Genomic DNA, 21,612 nt, shown 5'->3' with positions numbered 1-21,612 from the left:
CCAAATTTCACAAGCAACCACTATGGGGAACAATTCAAGGAGTACTAAGTTTCGTGTTAACCCATTGTTTCTCCAACTCTCTGGCCACCTATCTGCACACCACTGTCCCGAACAATATGCACCAAAACCAGTTGACCCCGCTGCATCAGTGTGGATGTCTAGATCAAAATTTGAAACCGGTGGTCTGATCCACAATGACCTCCCATTAAACTCTATTAAGAACTGTTCCCATACCGCCAGATCGTCCTTTAATGTTCTAGCCAGCCGCACAAAGTGATGTGGAAAGGTTATGCCTGAGGTAGCTGCAGCTAGGCGCCTACAAAAAACTCTACCCATTGGAATAATGCGACACGCAAAGTTCATTTTCCCTAACAGCGATTGTAGATCCTTTAATCTGATCTTACGGTGAGATCTAGCTTCTCTGACTGCCTCCAGCAGATCACTGACCTTGTCATCCGGTAATCTGCACTCCATTGCTTCACTGTCAATCAAAATTCCTAAAAACTTGATAAGTGTAGACGGGCCTTCTGTTTTATCTGATGCTAACGGTACTCCAAAACACTTAAAAACCGACTGAATCGCTGCCAATAATGAAGCACAAACAAATGACTTTGGTGGACCAATACATAGGAAATCATCTAGATAATGCAGGACAGAACGCACGCCGGCTTCCTTCTTTACTACCCACTCCAAAAATGTGCTAAATGATTCAAACAAGGAGCATGAGATGGAGCAGCCCATCGGTAAACACAAGTCTACATAAAACCTGCCACTGACAACCCAAGAGATGGAAGCTTTCTGGATGGACTGGTAAGAGTCTAAAGGCAGCTTCAATGTCTGTTTTTGCCATTAAAGCTCCTCTGCCGTACTTCTGAACCCATGCAATCGCTGTATCAAATGAAGTATACGAGACTGTGCAAAGTTCCTGATCGATTCCATCATTAACTGAGCTTCCATGAGGGAAGGACAGATGATGGATCAGCCTAAACTTATTGGGTTCCTTCTTTGGGACCACCCCCAATGGAGAGACCCTTAAGTTTTCTATTGGCATTTTGGGGAATGGGCCTGCCATGCGGCCCAGGTCAATTTCTTTGTTTAGTTTTGTGGAGACAATGTGAGAATATGTATAAGCTGAAGCAAGGTTACGAGAACAGGTTAATGGGCCTGAAGTAGATGGGATCTTAAAACCTTCTGAGAAACCCTCCCCCAGCAATTGTGCTGCTTTTCTATCTGGGTACCTGCTTAGATAGCCCACCATCTCCCCGAGTCTAATTGGGGTTTCCCCCTTTTTGGTTAATCTCTGCTGTTGGGGTTTTATTTCGTTTAAAGCATTTTGATAGGCTATGGTTTCCACTACAGAAGCTGCATTCATGTTTGTACCTGCATGTGTTTCCGAATCTGCACTGGCTATCATTGAACTGCCAGCAGCAACCTTTTCTGTTTGCTGCCGACAATCCGATTGCTGATGATCTGCCGACATAGCCCTGAAAGGGCTGATTAACCCCACGTGGCGCTGTCATGAGACGCATCCATAAACTAATATCTTTGTGATCCCAACGAATCCCTTGGCGACCAGCCTTTCGTTGGCGAAACTGCTCATCATAGCGCAGCCATGCTAAACCTCCATACACACGGTGCGCCTCCCCGATAGAATTCATGTAACAAAATAAGGCAGAGCAATGTTCAGGAGTTTTTTGGCCTATTACACTTGCTAATATGGCAAAAGCCTGGAACCAATTGCTAAATGTTTGGGGGATGAGACAATACCGTCTTTCTTGTTCCTCTCTTTTCCTCTCATCAAACCTTACTCTATCCAAGTTATATTTTTCTAAGGGCAATAATGAAAATATTTCCACATATTCGTCGGCCCAAATCTTCTCCCTAACCTCCTGTTTCAAATGAATTCCTAGAGGACCCTCAAAACATACATATAATTCTCCTTTTGCTGCATCAGATAATGGAACCCCTTGTGAAATTACTGCGTCCTCCTGTGTGTCTGGATCAGCACACGACTGACTTACCACCTCCGATGTCCGGCGACCATTCCCACACCATGCAGCAATAGGAGAAGAAGTTATGGGTAAGCTAGACTGACTCAAAGCCTCCTTAACCCCGGACACTAATTGCTGTACTACTGAATTAAGATCCCATCCTACATTGCCGGGAACTGTACCCCCAACTGCGCCCACTGGATTCATTACAGGTGTTGTTACACTAGATATAGGACAAGAAAAAGTGTTCTCACCAATACCTGGCTGCGTCCTAGGTTGACCAGCCGTCCGTGACGTATTAGTTATAGTCTCTACAGCCCCTCCATTATTGAAGTGCTGCGTGCTGCTGCCCTCTAGTGGGCAGTCGTTATCTGTGTCATAGTCATTGTCTGGAATCTCTTCTGAGTCTTGTAGCTGTAGATTTCTTGCCGGACTCATATCCTGAGTCGGCCGAAGAAGTCTTTGTCTGGTTAAAGTACTTTTGCGCAGTTGTCTTTTTGGATTCCTGCCACTCCTCGTGTAATGAGAACCCGGATCCGGAAATGTTGTGTGTCCTAAGCCCATCCCCCCGTGTTGGTTTATTTCCTGGGGTAAGGCCGTATGATGTCCTCTAGAATGATACAAAGTTTGTTGAGGAAGTTCTGCGGATTCATGGTGGGCTGTGGTCACGTCAGCTGTAGCTTGTGTGGCTGCTTCTCTGGCTGGCACCTCAGTAGAGCTGGACTTTCTCCTTGCACTTCTTGGTGTCTCTCTGGTTAGATGGTCGGGCTCTTTTCTCTGTCCTTTGTTATTCTTGTACTGTAATTTCCTTCCTGGTTTGTAAGCAGGATCAGAGGCCGTGCTGCGCTTTGCTCTTTTCCTAGAGGTAACGGAAGGACTTATGATCCTATTGTGAGTCCTATTGGCCATTTCAGAAGTTAGTCTCTCAGGAGGTCTTGATCTTCTTAGAGTTTGATGTTCAGAAAGTTCAGAAGGGACAGATGCTGTATCCCGGGCACTCTTCAGCAATTCGTCTAGCTGGGCCTGAATCCATTCGGGCCTACATGTCAAAGCCGCAGCCTGAACGCTCTTCAGCAAGGCATCCAAACTGCTTGTTCAGTCTTTAAGTCCAGGACAAAGGAATGACACCTTAACATGGGACCTATTTCTTATATGGCCCCTGCCCCCATCTCTCCTCCTGCTCGCCCACCACCACATTCCTTAGGTAAAAACCCCCATCCCTTACTCCTTAACCCTTTCCTGGATCTATCACTGCCTCAGTCATGTACGTTACGTCTATCTGCCTTCACTCTGCTGGACAGGAGGAGTGGTACTGTGCAGTGTATACATACAGAATAATACAGATACTGAGGATTACACCCAGTATACAGGACAGGAGGAGTGGTACTGTGCAGTGTATATATACAGAATAATACAGAGGATTACACCTAGTATACAGGACAGGAGAAGTGGTACTGTGCAGTGTAGATATACAGACTAATACAGGTACTGAGGATTACACCCAGTATACAGGACAGGAGGAGTGGTACTGTGCAGTGTATATATACACAGAATAATACAGATACTGAGGATTACACCTAGTATACAGGACAGGAGAAGTGGTACTGTGCATTGTATATATACAGAATAATACAGGTACTGAGGATTACACCCAGTATACAGGACAGGAGGAGTGGTACTGTGCAGTGTATATATACAGAATAATACAGATACTGAGGATTACACCCAGTATACAGGACAGGAGAAGTGGTACTGTGCAGTGTATATATACAGAATAATACAGATACTGAGGATTACACCCAGTATACAGGACAGGAGAAGTGGTACTGTGCAGTGTATATATACAGAATAATACAGGTACTGAGGATTACACCCAGTATACAGGACAGGAGGAGTGGTACTGTGCAGTGTATATATACAGAATAATACAGATACTGAGGATTACACCCAGTATACAGGACAGGAGAAGTGGTACTGTGCAGTGTATATATACAGAATAATACAGGTACTGAGGATTACACCCAGTATACAGGACAGGAGGAGTGGTACTGTGCAGTGTATATATACAGGATAATACAGATACTGAGGATTACACCCAGTATACAGGACAGGAGAAGTGGTACTGTGCAGTGTATATATACAGAATAATACAGATACTGAGGATTACACGCAGTATACAGGACAGGAGGAGTGGTACTGTGCAGTGTATATATACAGAATAATACAGATACTGAGGATTACACCCAGTATACAGGACAGTAGAACTGGTACTGTGCAATGAATATATACAGAATAATACAGATACTGAGGATTACACCCAGTATACAGGACAGGAGAAGTGGTACTGTGCAGTGTATATATACAGAATAATACAGGTACTGAGGATTACACCCAGTATACATGACTGATGGACTAGTGAATTGCGCTCCTGGTAACCTAATAAATAAGACACCACACACTGCGTGACATGGATTAAAATTTTGGCCACAGCAGCCCTTTATTTTTTATAAGAAAAAACATCAACAAGAAAAACAAGATTATCAGCCCAGAGATGTGGTTGTTATAAATCCCAGCCCCATATCCCCCTCCGCCGTGTACACCTAGCTCAAGGGGGAATCTGGGTATACCCCTTGATCATTTTCCTTGTGTCCGCTGAGCTCCTCCCCAGGGACCCATCTATTCCACTGTCCGCTGAGCTCCTCCCCAGGGACCCATATTCCACTGTCCGCTGAGCTCTGGCCCAGGGACCCCATTAAAAACATAATTCTCCAACCAACAAAGAGGGGGTTTAAACAACCACATCCCGCCGCCAAATGCTGCTGTAACATACAATATTAAAAAGTTAATACAATATTAATATGTTGATATGACATTGTCAATTTGGATACATTACTGATAACAATTGATACAATACTAATAATGTTGATAAAATACCGATGATGTTGAATACTTTATTATTATTATTATTTATTATTATAGCGCCATTTATTCCATGGCGCTTTACAAGTGAAAGAGGGTATACGTACAACAATCATTAACGGTACGAATACCAAAACATTGTTAGATATTGACAGTGTTGCAAAGTCCTGATATTGATACATTTCCCTTTATTATAGGGAGGGTGGGTGGGACAACTGCTGGTTCAGTCTTTGAGTCCAGGACAAAGGAATGACACCTTAACATGGGACCTATCTCTTATATGGCCCCTGCCCCCCCCCCCCGTCTCTCCTCCTGCTCACTCACCCCCCCCCACCGCATTCCTTAGGTAAAACCCCCATCCCTTACTCCTTAACCCTTTCCTGGATCTATCACTGCCTCAGTCATGTACGTTACGGCTATCTGCCTTCACTCTGCTTGACTGATGGACTAGTGAATTGCGCTCCTGGTAACCTAATAAATAAGACACCACACACTGCGTGACATGGATTAAAATTTTGGCCACAGCAGCCCTTTATTTTTTATAAGAAAAACATCAACAAGAAAAAACAAGATTATCGGCCCAGAGATGTGGTTGTTATAAATCCCAGCCCCATATCCCCCTCCGCCGTGTACACCTAGCTCAAGGGGGAATCTGGGTATACCCCTTGATCATTTTCCTTGTGTCCGCTGAGCTCCTCCCCAGGGACCCATCTATTCCACTGTCCACTGAGCTCCTCCCCAGGGACCCATATTCCACTGTCCGCTGAGCTCTGGCCCAGGGACCCCATTAAAAACATAATTCTCCAACCAACAAAGAGGGGGTTTAAACAACCACATCCCGCCAAGACTCGCTCTTGTGACACCTTACAAGAGTGAGTTCCTCCACAACTTAATGGCTCGTTCTACTCCTTCTTGTATTCCCAACATCCATATATCAATGCCAATGTCATTAAGATGTACCTTATCATCTCTCCAAAAATGTTCCTTTGTATTTTCAAGCATCTGGTGACGTATGGCCACCCCTCCATTTTCCAACACAAATTTTGTTATTTTTTTATTAACCTTTATCCTTGTATTATTGATGCGAGCCACTGATCGCGCTGTTCTCCACATTTGTCTAGCTACTATATCCGACCAGACCACCACTGTTTCTGGGTAAGACCTCCATAAATTCAACATATCGAGCTTTATGTTCCTAACTAAATGTCTTGATGTTCTTATTGCTAAATCATTACCACCTAAATGGATAAGTAAGACGTCCGGGGGGCGGTAGAACTCCACATGATACTGGATTTCTTTTAACAGCTGATGCCACTGCATTCCCCTCTTTCCTATCCATGTCACCCGTGCCAAGGAACTGGGCAACCCCAACTGTTTGCCATTAGGCCTGACTGCTGCACGTAAGGCCCCCCAAAAAACAAATGAATGTCCCATGATCCAAACCAGGCATTGCTGTTCAGCTAAAACAAAAACAAAAACACAATTATCACACAATTGTCTAAATGAAGACACAACTACTATAAGATTACCAAAATGTACACATATATATACATGTACGCCATTTATAATAAATGCAATCTAATGTAACTCTTAAATCTGCTCGCTTCCCATCTCCCGATTTTTTTAACTATGTCAGGCCCTAAGCCCCATCTACAGCTTCTGTGGCTGCTCCTATCCTAAATGAGTGTGAAGTGAATGCATTTGGAGACTCTCCCAATATTGTCAGGCATTTTTTAAGAACTGCTGTGAATTGAAATTGTGACAATGACTTACAATCCTCATGAATTAGTAATGAACCTTGGATATTTGGCCTTCTTGAGACATAGTTTCTAAAACAGATGACCGGGCAGGCCCTGGAACCGCTTAAAGGAAACAATGTGATCCATTTTCCTCTACCCTGTTGATCAGTTTTTGACTTTGCCAGAAAACATTCCAATCTGTCTGTGTACTGATGCACGTCCTCGGCTTGTAGACCCCCTCTGTCTGTGTACTGATGCATGTCCTCGGCTTGTAGACCCCCTCTGTCTGTGTACTGATGCACGTCCTCAGCTTGTAGACCCCCTCTGTCTGTGTACTGATGCATGTCCTCGGCTTGTAGACCCCCTCTGTCTGTGTACTGATGCACGTCCTCAGCTTGTAGACCCCCTCTGTCTGTGTACTGATGCATGTCCTCGGCTTGTAGACCCCCTCTGTCTGTGTACTGATGCACGTCCTCAGCTTGTAGACCCCCACTTCTGGTGGAGCTACTCGACACTAACTCGCTGATTCTAAAAGCTCCAAAAAAAAGGCCAGTGTGAATGCACAACTAAAGAGTAACACTTCAAACGGACTGCTCCAGACTCGGCCTCGTACACTCAGTATCTGCTGCAATAACTGGAAAGAAATCGGACGCCGTTTATCTCTGGTCTTCTTACAACTTTTTCTGTAACCCTTTAGGGCCTGCTTAACTAAAAAATGCTTTGTGTAATCAGTGAAGTCGTGCAACTTAAACCAAAAAGCTAATCCAGACATTTTACTATCAATACTGGACAATGAAGTACCGTCCACAAAGGCCCTGCTAATGTAAAATAACAACAAGGAAACATTGTCATGTACACTGGCATCATGTGCCACTAGAGCACACAAGTCTTCCCATTCCCTCCATGCTGACTGCTACCTCTGCCATGTGCTTACACCCACAGACCGTTCTATCAGAGCGTATGCGGTGTCACTGGCAGTGACCACAGAAAATCCGGACACTTCTTGCCTTGTACCTCTGCCATCGGGGCTAACGAACGGAATCTGTCCCACTGAAAACGAGACAGAGCATCAGCCACAGAATTGCAAACACCGGGGACATGCACAGCTGTAATCTGACAATTTGACTTTAAACAGCGCAGCACTAGATGACGCAGCAACGTAACAACAGGCAGGGAAGAAGCTGATTGTTGATGACTTCTACAACTCCCAAGTTATCACAATGAAATCTCACTTTTCGGTTTTGGAAAATATTGCACCAAATTTCACAAGCAACCACTATGGGGAACAATTCAAGGAGTACTAAGTTTCGTGTTAACCCATTGTTTCTCCAACTCTCTGGCCACCTATCTGCACACCACTGTCCAGAACAATATGCACCAAAACCAGTTGACCCCGCTGCATCAGTGTGGATGTCTAGATCCAAATTTGAAACCGGTGGTCTGATCCACAATGACCTCCCATTAAACTCCATTAAGAACTGTTCCCATACCGCCAGATCGTCCTTTAATGTTCTAGCCAGCCGCACAAAGTGATGTGGAAAGGTTATGCCTGAGGTAGCTGCAGCTAGGCGCCTACAAAAGACTCTACCCATTGGAATAATGCGACACGCAAAGTTCATTTTTCCTAACAGCGATTGTAGATCCTTTAATCTGATCTTACGGTGAGATCTAGCTTCTCTGACTGCCTCCAGCAGATCACTGACCTTGTCATCCGGTAATCTGCACTCCATTGCTTCACTGTCAATCAAAATTCCTAAAAACTTGATAAGTGTAGACGGGCCTTCTGTTTTATCTGATGCTAACGGTACTCCGAAACGCTTAAAAACCGACTGAATCGCTGCCAATAATGAAGCACAAACAAATGACTTTGGTGGACCAATACATAGGAAATCATCTAGATAATGCAGGACAGAACGCACGCCGGCTTCCTTCTTTACTACCCACTCCAAAAATGTGCTAAATGATTCAAACAAGGAGCATGAGATGGAGCAGCCCATGGGTATACACAAGTCTACATAAAACCTTCCCTGCCACTGACAACCCAAGAGATGGAAGCTTTCTGGATGGACTGGTAAGAGTCTAAAGGCAGCTTCAATGTCTGTTTTTGCCATTAAAGCTCCTCTGCCGTACTTCTGTACCCATGCAATCGCTGTATCAAATGAAGTATACGAGACTGTGCAATGTTCCTGATCGATTCCATCATTAACTGAGCTTCCATGAGGGAAGGACAGATGATGGATCAGCCTAAACTTATTGGGTTCCTTCTTTGGGACCACCCCCAATGGAGAGACCCTTAAGTTTTCTATTGGCATTTTGGGGAATGGGCCTGCCATGCGGCCCAGGTCAATTTCTTTGTTTAGTTTTGTGGAGACAATGTGAGAATATGTATAAGCTGAAGCAAGGTTACGAGAACAGGTTAATGGGCCTGAAGTAGATGGGATCTTAAAACCTTCTGAGAAACCCTCCCCCAGCAATTGTGCTGCTTTTCTATCTGGGTACCTGCTTAGATAGCCCACCATCTCCCCGAGTCTAATTGGGGTTTCCCCCTTTTTGGTTAATCTCTGCTGTTGGGGTTTTATTTCGTGTAAAGCATTTGGATAGGCTATGGTTTCCACTACAGAAGGTGCATTCATGTCTGTACCTGCATGTGTTTCCGAATCTGCACTGGCTATCATTGAACTGCCAGCAGCAACCTTTTCTGTTTGCTGCCGACAATCCGATTGCTGATGATCTGCCGACATAGCCCTGAAAGGGCTGATTAACCCCACGTGGCGCTGTCATGAGACGCATCCATAAACCAATATCTTTGTGATCCCAACGAATCCCTTGGCGACCAGCCTTTCGTTGGCGAAACTGCTCATCATAGCGCAGCCATGCTAAACCTCCATACACACGGTGCGCCTCCCCGATAGAATCCATGTAACAAAATAAAGCAGAGCAATGTTCAGGAGTTTTTTGGCCTATTACACTTGCTAATATGGCAAAGGCCTGGAACCAATTGGCAAATGTTTGGGGGATGAGACGATAGCGTCCTTCTTGTTCCTCTCTTTTCCTCTCATCAAACCTTACTCTATCCAAGTTATATTTTTCTAAGGGCAATAATGAAAATATTTCCACATATTCGTCGGCCCAAATCTTCTCCCTAACCTCCTGTTTCAAATGAATTCCTAGAGGACCCTCAAAACATACATATAATTCTCCTTTTGCTGCATCAGATAATGTAACCCCTTGTGAAATTACTGCGTCCTCCTGTGTCTCTGGATCAGCACACAACTGACTTACCACCTCCGATGTCCGGCGACCATTTCCACACCATGCAGCAATAGGAGAAGAAGTTATGGGTAAGCTAGACTGACTCAAAGCCTCCTTAACCCCGGACACTAATTGCTGTACTACTGAATTAAGATCCCATCCTACATTGCCGGGAACTGTACCCCCAACTGCGCCCACTGGACTCATTACAGGTGTTGTTACACTAGATATAGGACAAGAAAAAGTGTTCTCACCAATACCTGGCTGCGTCCTAGGCTGACCAGCCGTCCCTCACCAATACCTGGCTGCGTCCTAGGCTGACCAGCCGTCCCTCACCAATACCTGGCTGCGTCCTAGGCTGACCAGCCGTCCCTCACCAATACCTGGCTGCGTCCTAGGCTGACCAGCCATCCCTCACCAATACCTGGCTGCGTCCTAGGTTGACCAGCCGTCCGTGACGTATTAGTTATAGTCTCTACAGCCCCTTCATTATTGAAGTGCTGCGTGCTGCTGCCCTCTAGTGGGGAGTCGTTATCTGTGTCATAGTCATTGTCTGGAATCTCTTCTGAGTCTTGTAGCTGTAGATTTATTGCTTGACTCACATCCTGAGCCGGCCGATGAAGTCTTTGTCTGGTTAAAGTACTTTTGCGCAGTTGTCTTTTTGGATTCCTACCACTCCTCGTGTAATGAGAACCCGGATCCGGAAATGTTGTGTGTCCTAAGCCCATCCCCCCGTGTTGGTTCAGTTCCTGGGGTGAGGCCGTATGATGTCCTCTAGAATGATGCAAAGATTGTTGAGGAAGTTCTAAGGATTCATGGTGGGCTGTCGTCACGTCAGTTGTAGCTTGTTTGGCTGCTTCTCTGGCTGGCACCTCAGTAGAGCTGGACTTTCTCCTTGCACTTCTTGGTGTCTCTCCAGTTAGATGATCTGGCTCTTTTCTCTGTACCTTGTTATTCTTGTACTGTAGTTTCCTTCCTGGTTTGTAAGAAGGATCAGAGGCCGTGCTGCGCTTTGCTCTTTTCCTAGAAGTAACAGAAGGACTTATGATCCTATTGTGAGTCCTATTGGCCATTTCAGAAGTTAGTCTCTCAGGAGGTCTTGATCTTCTTAGAGTTTGATGTTCAGAAAGTTCAGAAGGGACAGATGCTGTATCCCGGGCATTCTTCAGCAATTCGTCTAGCTGGGCCTGAATCCATTCGGGCCTACACGTCAAAGCCGCAGCCTGAACAGTCTTCAGCAAGGCATCCATACTGCTGGTTCAGTCTTTGAGTGCAGGACAAAGGAATGACACCTTAACATGGGACCTATTTCTTATATGGCCCCTGCCCCCCATCTCTCCTCCTGCTCGCTGACCACCACCACATTCCTTAGGTAAAAACCTCATCCCTTACTCCTTAACCCTTTCCTGGATCTATCACTGCCTCAGTCATGTACGTTACGGCTATCTGCCTTCACTCTGCTGGACAGGAGAAGTGGTACTGTGCAGTGTATATATACAGAATAATACAGATACTGAGGATTACACCCAGTATACAGGACAGGAGAAGTGGTACTGTGCAGTGTATATATACAGAATAATACAGACACTGAGGATTACACCCAGTATACAGGACAGGAGAAGTGGTACTGTGCAGTGTATATATACAGAATAATACAGACACTGAGGATTACACCCAGTATACAGGACAGGAGAAGTGGTACTGTACTGTGCAGTGTATATATACAGAATAATACAGATACTGAGGATTACACCCAGTATACAGGACAGGAAAAGTGGTACTGTGCAGTGTATATATACAGAATAATACAGATACTGAGGATTACACCCAGTATACAGGACAGGAGAAGTGGTACTGTGCAGTGTATATATACAGAATAATACAGATACTGAGGATTACACCCAGTATACAGGACAGGAGAAGTGGTACTGTGCAGTGTATATATACAGAATAATACAGATACTGAGGATTACACCCAGTATACAGGACAGGAGAAGTGGTACTGTGCAGAGTATATATACAGAATAATACAGATACTGAGGATTACACCCAGTATATAGGACAGGACAAGTGGTACTGTGCAGTGTATATATACAGCATAATAGAGATACTGAGGATTACACCCAGTATACAGGACAGGAGAAGTGGTACTGTGCAGTGTATATATACAGAATAATACAGATACTGAGGATTACACCCAGTATACAGGACAGGAGAAGTGGTACTGTGCAGAGTATATATACAGAATAATACAGATACTGAGGATTACACCCAGTATATAGGACAGGACAAGTGGTACTGTGCAGTGTATATATACAGCATAATACAGATACTGAGGATTACACCCAGTATACAGGACAGGAGAAGTGGTACTGTGCAGTGTATATATACAGAATAATACAGATACTGAGGATTACACCCAGTATACAGGACAGGAGAAGTGGTACTGTGCAGTGTATATATACAGAATAATACAGATACTGAGGATTACACCCAGTATACAGGACAGGAGAAGTGGTACTGTGCAGAGTATATATACAGAATAATACAGATACTGAGGATTACACCCAGTATATAGGACAGGACAAGTGGTACTGTGCAGTGTATATATACAGCATAATACAGATACTGAGGATTACACCCAGTATACAGGACAGGAGAAGTGGTACTGTGCAGTGTATATATACAGAATAATACAGATACTGAGGATTACACCCAGTATACAGGACAGGAGAAGTGCTACTGTGCAGTGTATATATACAGAATAATACAGATACTGAGGATTACACCCAGTATACAGGACAGGAGAAGTGGTACTGTGCAGAGTATATATACAGAATAATACAGATACTGAGGATTACACCCAGTATACAGGACAGGAGAAGTGGTACTGTGCAGTGTATATATACAGCATAATACAGATACTGAGGATTACACCCAGTATACAGGACAGGAGAAGTGGTACTGTGCAGTGTATATATACAGAATAATACAGATACTGAGGATTACACCCAGTATACAGGACAGGAGAAGTGGTACTGTGCAGCGTATATATACAGAATAATACAGATACTGAGGATTACACCCAGTATACAGGACAGGAGAAGTGGTACTGTGCAGTGTATATACAGAATAATACAGGTACTGAGGATTACACCCAGTATACAGGACAGGAGAAGTGGTACTGTGCAGTGTGTATATACAGAATAATACAGATACTGAGGATTACACCCAGTATACAGGACAGGAGAAGTGGTACTGTGCAGTGTATATATACAGAATAATACAGATACTGAGGATTACACCCAGTATACAGGACAGGAGAAGTGGTACTGTGCAGAGTATATATACAGAATAATACAGATACTGAGGATTACACCCAGTATACAGGACAGGAGAAGTGGTACTGTGCAGTGTATATATACAGCATAATACAGATACTGAGGATTACACCCAGTATACAGGACAGGAGAAGTGGTACTGTGCAGTGTATATATACAGAATAATACAGATACTGAGGATTACACCCAGTATACAGGACAGGAGAAGTGGTACTGTGCAGCGTATATATACAGAATAATACAGATACTGAGGATTACACCCAGTATACAGGACAGGAGAAGTGGTACTGTGCAGTGTATATACAGAATAATACAGGTACTGAGGATTACACCCAGTATACAGGACAGGAGAAGTGGTACTGTGCAGTGTGTATATACAGAATAATACAGATACTGAGGATTACACCCAGTATACAGGACAGGAGAAGTGGTACTGTGCAGTGTATATATACAGAATAATACAGACACTGAGGATTACACCCAGTATACAGGACAGGAGAAGTGGTACTGTGCAGTGTATATATACAGAATAATACAGACACTGAGGATTACACCCAGTATACAGGACAGGAGAAGTGGTACTGTGCAGTGTATATATACAGAATAATACAGATACTGAGGATTACACCCAGTATACAGGACAGGAGAAGTGGTACTGTGCAGTGTATATATACAGAATAATACAGATACTGAGGATTACACCCAGTATACAGGACAGGAGAAGTGGTACTGTGCAGTGTATATATACAGAATAATACAGATACTGAGGATCACACCCAGTATACAGGACAGGAGAAGTGGTACTGTGCAGTGTATATATACAGCATAATACAGATACTGATGATTACACCCAGTATACAGGACAGGAGAAGTGGTACTGTGCAGTGTATATATACAGAATAATACAGATACTGAGGATTACACCCAGTATATAGGACAGGAGAAGTGGTACTGTGCAGTGTATATATACAGCATAATACAGATACTGATGATTACACCCAGTATACAGGACAGGAGAAGTGGTACTGTGCAGTGTATATATACAGAATAATACAGATACTGAGGATTACACCCAGTATACAGGACAGGAGAAGTGGTACTGTGCAGTGTATATATACAGAATAATACAGATACTGAGGATTACACCCAGTATACAGGACAGGAGAAGTGGTACTGTGCAGTGTATATATACAGAATAATGCAGATACTGAGGATTACACCCAGTATACAGCACAGGAGAAGTGGTACTGTGCAGTGTATATATACAGAATAATACAGACACTGAGGATTACACCCAGTATACAGGACAGGAGAAGTGGTACTGTGCAGTGTATATATACAGAATAATACAGATACTGAGGATTACACCCAGTATACAGGACAGGAGAAGTGGTACTGTGCAGTGTATATATACAGAATAATACAGATACTGAGGATTACACCCAGTATACAGGACAGGAGAAGTGGTACTGTGCAGTGTATATATATATATAATAATACAGATACTGAGGATTACACCCAGTATACAGGACAGGAGGAGTGGTACTGTGCAGTGTATATATATAATAATACAGATACTGAGGATAACACCCAGTATACAGGACAGGAGAAGTGGTACTGTGCAGAGTAATACAGATGTGTAATCACTGAACAATGATGTCACAGTTGTAATTGATGGGAGACAAGTCTGGTGACACTGTAGCCACGGGGGCACGTGTAGGCCACACCGCCTGCTCACATTAGCTCCAGTAACATGAGCTTTGGTACTGTCATGTTGAATAATGTCTCCGAGGATACTTTGGATAAATGACCGCACTATGGCTTCTACAACCAAATGAAATGTAATGCTGAGCTGTTAGAGGGGTCCGGTTACTGTACATTATACCACCCAACACCATAGTCCTACGAGTAGGACCGGTGGGACATTCTCTTGTGAAGGCCTCTTCATGTGTTGCCCACGTGGTCTCCGGGCTAATCTCCAGCTATCATGGCTTCCTTCCAGCCACGTTCCAACTAGACGTGTATGGCCTCACTCAGTTCACTTGTATTGAGTGAGGCTGGGCACATTTAGTCGGCATGTGACTGATTATCTGCAATTCACATCACTGTGGTCACAAACCCACCTGCCTACGTGGTTTGTACTGGAGAATCCTGACAGTGCACACACTGCAATACTGTAAGTTGTTCTGCCTGGCATATCCAGCTCTTCTGTTCCATGTGCAATCCAGATCTGCTACTCCACGTGCCAGTCAGCATATCCACCTGTCAGTGCTCAGACCATACGACACACACTGCAGCACATTGCTCTGCATGGCTGTTATCCCAGAAGGAAGCCTCCTCTAAAGATGATGCACAAGAAAGCTGCAAACAGTTTGTTGAAGAGAAGCAGACTAATGGCATGGATTACTGGAACCCTGTGGTCTGATGGGGACAAAGATAAACTTATTTGGTTCAGATGGTGTCAGAGTGCAGCAACTAGAGGAGAGGAGCAAAAGACAAGTGTGTCCTGCCTACAGTCGGGCATGGTGGTGTAGGGTCATGGTTTGAGGCTGCATGAGTGCTGCTGGCTGGGGGGCTACAGATCATTGAAGCAACCATGAATTCAACATGTCCTGTGACATGCTGAAGCAGATCATGATCCCCTCCACTCATATTCCAATATAACAAACCCAATCACCTCTAAGACCACCACTGCCTCGCTAAAGACTGGACCGCCAGAGCGTCTCCAGACCTAAACCCTACGGAGCATCTGTGAGGCCTCTTCAAACGGAAGGTGGAGGAGCGCAAGGTCTGTAACATCCACCAGCTTCGGGATGTCATCATGGAGGATGGAAGAGGATCCAGCGGCATCTGTGCAGCTCTTGTGACCTCCAGCCCCAAGAGAGGTAAGCCTGTGCTGGAAAATAATGACGGCCAAACAAAATATTCTCACTAAGGGCACAATTTGGCCATTTTCACTTAGGGTGTACTCACTTTTGTTGCCAGCGATTTAGACATTAATGGCTGTGTCCCAAGTTATTTTTTTCCCTTGTTATACAAGCTGCACACTGACACTGTGCATTGTATCAAAGTGTCAGATCCTCAGTGCTGTGCCATGAAAAGATGTGAGGGGTGTACTCACTTTTGTGATATACTGTATGTGCAGACAGAGCTTTTTGAGAGGACTGAAAACAAGTTTTCTGGTGGAACTGCTTTTTTAAAATTGTACATTCTGCAGTGGTGAACCACCACTGCAGACTATGGGGTCCATGAGCTGGGGGGGCCGCAGACTCAAGGGCCTGCTTCATCTGCATGTACATCCGAGGACACGCATCCAGCTGAAATACATTGCAGCACAGACGCCTGTCAGGTCCCTGCACTGCAATGCCCGGCATGTAAGGAATTGAATATTTCCTGCTCCTCACTTTTACCTCTCTGCACTAGCCGCTGATGAGAGGTGGGTGGAATTGTGGGTGTGGGGAGCAGTGAATATTGATGTTCTTTAATAGCTGCACATGTGACCGCCGGTTTCCTGCAGTGGCTGGACGGTCACGTGTGCTGCTATTAAAGAATATATATTTGAATATTCGCAGCTCGTCCCTGTGTAAGTGGACGCACATGAAAGTGAGATCATGCGCTGCGCAGCTTACACTCTGAAGTCAGTTGCCAACATCGGAAGAGGACATCAGGGAGCTGAGGGGAGGTGAGTATATATATATATATATATATATACATATATATATAGGGTTTTTTTTTTACTGTGTGCTGCATGATGGGGGATCATATGTTTGAGGATGTGGTCAGGATGGGGCTATAATGGGGAAATATATGCCATGATGGGGTCTTGCACCAGAATGGGGACATGATGGAGACATATACCAAGATGGGGACATGATGGTCCATATACCTGGATGGCGATATATACCAGGATAGGGCCATGATGGGGACATTATAGGGTCATATACTAGGATCAAGATGTGATGGGGACTTAGACCTACCAGGAAGGAGACATGATGGAGGCATATAACATGATGGGGCTATGATGGGGGTCATATACCAGTCTGTGGACATATACCAGGATGGGGACTTGATGTGGACATATATACCAGGATGGGGACTTGCTGTAGACATATATACCAGGATGGGGACTTGATGGGGACATATATTCTGGGATGGAGACTTGATCTGGACATATATACCAGGATGGGGACTTGATGTGGACATATATACCAGGATGGGGACTTGATGGGGACATATATTCTGGGATGGAGACTTGATGTGGACATATATACCAGGATGGAGACATGACAAGGACATACAACAGGAGGAGACAAATATACCAGAATAGGAAACATATGTATCAGGATTGGTGATATATTTTCCAGGACCAGGCCCAAGATGGGGGACATTACTACATAATGAGTGGTAGGGGGGACTCATAAGTCTTTATAGGATTTTGGATGCTACAATAGCTCATACATCTGACCAACATGCGAGGGGGGAGGGGCAGGGCCAAACTTTGCACCGGGGCCCATCGGACTCTAGTTATGTCACTGGGTAACAGGTTCTTTGTAGGAATAAATCTTAGTAATAATAATGGCCGGCTATCTACTGTGTCTGGGGGGCACAAGGCAACTGCACCATGGATTATGGCACATGAAACAGTGTTTTCTAGCACCATGTATCCTGGCATGATGTATAACGGCACAATGATTACTAGCACCATGTATTACGTTACAATATATTCTGGCATGATGTATAATGGGAGAATGATTTCTAGCACCATGTATTATGCCTCGTAGCAAAATGTGTAATGGCCCGATGTATAATGGCACGATGTATAATGGCACGATGTGTAATGGCCCGATGTGTAATGGCACGATGTATAATGGCACGATGTGTAATGGCCCGATGTATAATGGCACGATGTATAATGGCACGATGTGTAATGGCACGATGTATAATGGCACGATGTGTAATGGCCCGATGTATAATGGCACGATGTATAATGGCACGATGTATAATGGCACGATGTATAATGGCACCATGTATAATGGCACGATGTGTAATGGCCCGATGTATAATGGCACGATGTATAATGGCACGATGTATAATGGCACGATGTATAATGGCACGATGTGTAATGGCCCGATGTATAATGGCACGATGTATAATGGCACGATGTGTAATGGCACGATGTATAATGGCACGATGTGTAATGGCCCGATGTATAATGGCACGATGTATAATGGCACGATGTATAATGGCACGATGTATAATGGCACCATGTATAATGGCACGATGTGTAATGGCCCGATGTATAATGGCACGATGTATAATGGCACGATGTATAATGGCACCATGTAAAATGGCCCGATGTGTAATGGCCCGATGTATAATGGCACGATGTATAATGGTATGATGTATAATGGCACGATGTGTAATGGCCCGATGTATAATGGCACGATGTATAATGGCACGATGTATAATGGCACGATGTATAATGGCACGATGTATAATGGCACGATGTGTAATGGCCCGATGTATAATGGCGCGATGTGTAATAGTATGATGTATAATGGCCCGATGTATAATGGCACGATGTGTAATGGCCCGATGTGTAATGGCACGATGTGTAATGGCCCGATGTATAATGGCGCGATGTGTAATGGTATGATGTATAATGGCCCGATGTATAATGGCACGATGTATAATGGCACGATGTGTAATGGCCCGATGTATAATGGCGCGATGTGTAATGGTATGATGTATAATGGCACGATGTATAATGGCACGATGTATAATGGCACGATGTGTAATGGCCCGATGTATAATGGCACGATGTATAATGGCACGATGTGTAATGGCACGATGTGTAATGGCACGATGTGTAATGGCCCGATGTATAATGGCACGATGTATAATGGCACGATGTATAATGGCACGATGTGTAATGGCACGATGTATAATGGCACGATGTATAATGGCACGATGTATAATGGCACGATGTATAATGGCACGATGTGTAATGGCACAATGTGTAATGGCACGATGTGTAATGGCACGATGTATAATGGCACGATGTGTAATGGCACGATGTATAATGGCACGATGTATAATGGCACGATGTATAATGGCCCGATGTATAATGCCCCGATGTGTAATGGCACGATGTGTAATGGCACGATGTGTAATGCCCCGATGTATAATGGCCCGATGTATAATGGCCCGATGTATAATGCCCCGATGTATAATGGCCCGATGTATAATGCCCCGATGTATAATGGCCCGATGTATAATGGCACGATGTATAATGCCCCGATGTATAATGGCCCGATGTATAATACCCCGATGTATAATGGCCCGATGTATAATGGCACGATGTATAATGGCACGATGTGTAATGGCCCGATGTATAATGCCCCGATGTATAATGGCCCGATGTATAATGGCCCGATGTATAATGCCCCGATGTATAATGGCCCGATGTATAATGCCCCGATGTATAATGGCCCGATGTATAATGGCACGATGTATAATGGCACGATGTGTAATGGCCCGATGTATAATGCCCCGATGTATAATGGCACGATGTGTAATGGCACGATGTATAATGGCACGATGTGTAATGGCCCGATGTGTAATGGCACGATGTATAATGGCACGATGTATAATGCCCCGATGTATAATGGCACGATGTGTAATGGCACGATGTATAATGGCACGATGTATAATGGCCCGATGTGTAATGGCACGATGTATAATGGTATGATGTATAATGGCCCGATGTATAATGGCACGATGTATAATGGCACGATGTATAATGGCACGATGTGTAATGGCCCGATGTATAATGGCACGATGTATAATGGCACGATGTATAATGGCACGATGTATAATGGCACGATGTATAATGGTATGATGTATAATGGCCCGATGTATAATGGCACGATGTATAATGGCACGATGTATAATGGCACGATGTGTAATGGCCCGATGTATAATGGCACGATGTATAATGGCACGATGTGTAATGGCACGATGTGTAATGGCACGATGTATAATGGCACGATGTGTAATGGCACGATGTGTAATGGCACGATGTGTAATGGCACGATGTATAATGGCCCGATGTGTAATGGCCCGATGTGTAATGGCCCGATGTATAATGGCACGATGTATAATGGCACGATGTATAATGGCACGATGTGTAATGGCCCGATGTATAATGGCACAATGTATAATGGCCCGATGTATAATGGCACAATGTATAATGGCCCGATGTATAATGGCCCGATGTATAATGGCACGATGTGTAATGGCACGATGTGTAATGGCACAATGTATAATGGCCCGATGTATAATGGCACAATGTATAATGGCCCGATGTATAATGGCACGATGTGTAATGGCACGATGTATAATGGTATGATGTATAATGGCACGATGTGTAATGGCACGATGTATAATGGTATGATGTATAATGGCCCGATGTATAATGGCACAATGTATAATGGCCCGATGTGTAATGGCACGATGTATAATGGCCCGATGTATAATGGCACGATGTGTAATGGCACGATGTATAATGGTATGATGTATAATGGCACGATGTGTAATGGCACGATGTGTAATGGCACCATGTATAATGGCACGATGTATAATGGCACGATGTGTAATGGCACGATGTGTAATGGCACGATGTGTAATGGCACGATGTATAATGGCACGATGTGTAATGGCCCGATGTATAATGGCACGATGTGTAATGGCACGATGTGTAATGGCCCGATGTATAATGGCCCGATGTATAATGGCACAATGTGTAATGGCCCGATGTATAATGGCACGATGTGTAATGGCCCGATGTATAATGGCCCGATGTGTAATGGCACGATGTGTAATGGCCCGATGTATAATGGCACGATGTATAATGGCACGATGTGTAATGGCACGATGTATAATGGCACGATGTGTAATGGCCCGATGTATAATGGCACGATGTGTAATGGCACGATGTGTAATGGCCCGATGTATAATGGCACGATGTGTAATGGCCCGATGTATAATGGCACGATGTGTAATGGCCCGATGTGTAATGGCCCGATGTGTAATGGCCCGATGTGTAATGGCACGATGTGTAATGGCCCGATGTATAATGGCACGATGTATAATGGCCCGATGTATAATGGCACGATGTATAATGGCACGATGTGTAATGGCACGATGTGTAATGGCACGATGTGTAATGGCACGATGTGTAATGGCCCGATGTGTAATGGCACCATGTATAATGGCACGATGTATAATGGCACGATGTGTAATGGCACGATGTATAATGGCCCGATGTATAATGGCACGATGTGTAATGGCACGATGTGTAATGGCCCG

General features: G+C 44.3%; 1 protein-coding gene across 3 annotated transcripts in view; it reads left to right on the top strand.

Moving 5' to 3' along the window:
* LOC142243676 (uncharacterized) overlaps nt 1-21,612 on the top strand; it is a 128,384-nt gene that overhangs the window by 62,480 nt on the left and 44,292 nt on the right. The window contains exon 1 of one of the 3 annotated variants that reach the window (XM_075315822.1): nt 16,905-16,924. The exons of the other annotated variants lie outside the window; for them this stretch is intronic. The gene's annotated coding sequence lies outside the window, so the exon portion shown is untranslated. Of the gene's footprint in view, nt 1-16,904; nt 16,925-21,612 lie in introns of those variants that run through there. 3 annotated transcript variants of the gene reach the window in all.

The sequence above is a fragment of the Anomaloglossus baeobatrachus genome, chromosome 6 (assembly GCF_048569485.1).
Source record: "Anomaloglossus baeobatrachus isolate aAnoBae1 chromosome 6, aAnoBae1.hap1, whole genome shotgun sequence".
NCBI lineage: Eukaryota > Metazoa > Chordata > Amphibia > Anura > Aromobatidae > Anomaloglossus > Anomaloglossus baeobatrachus.
This window is presented reverse-complemented; position numbering and strand designations above follow the sequence as displayed.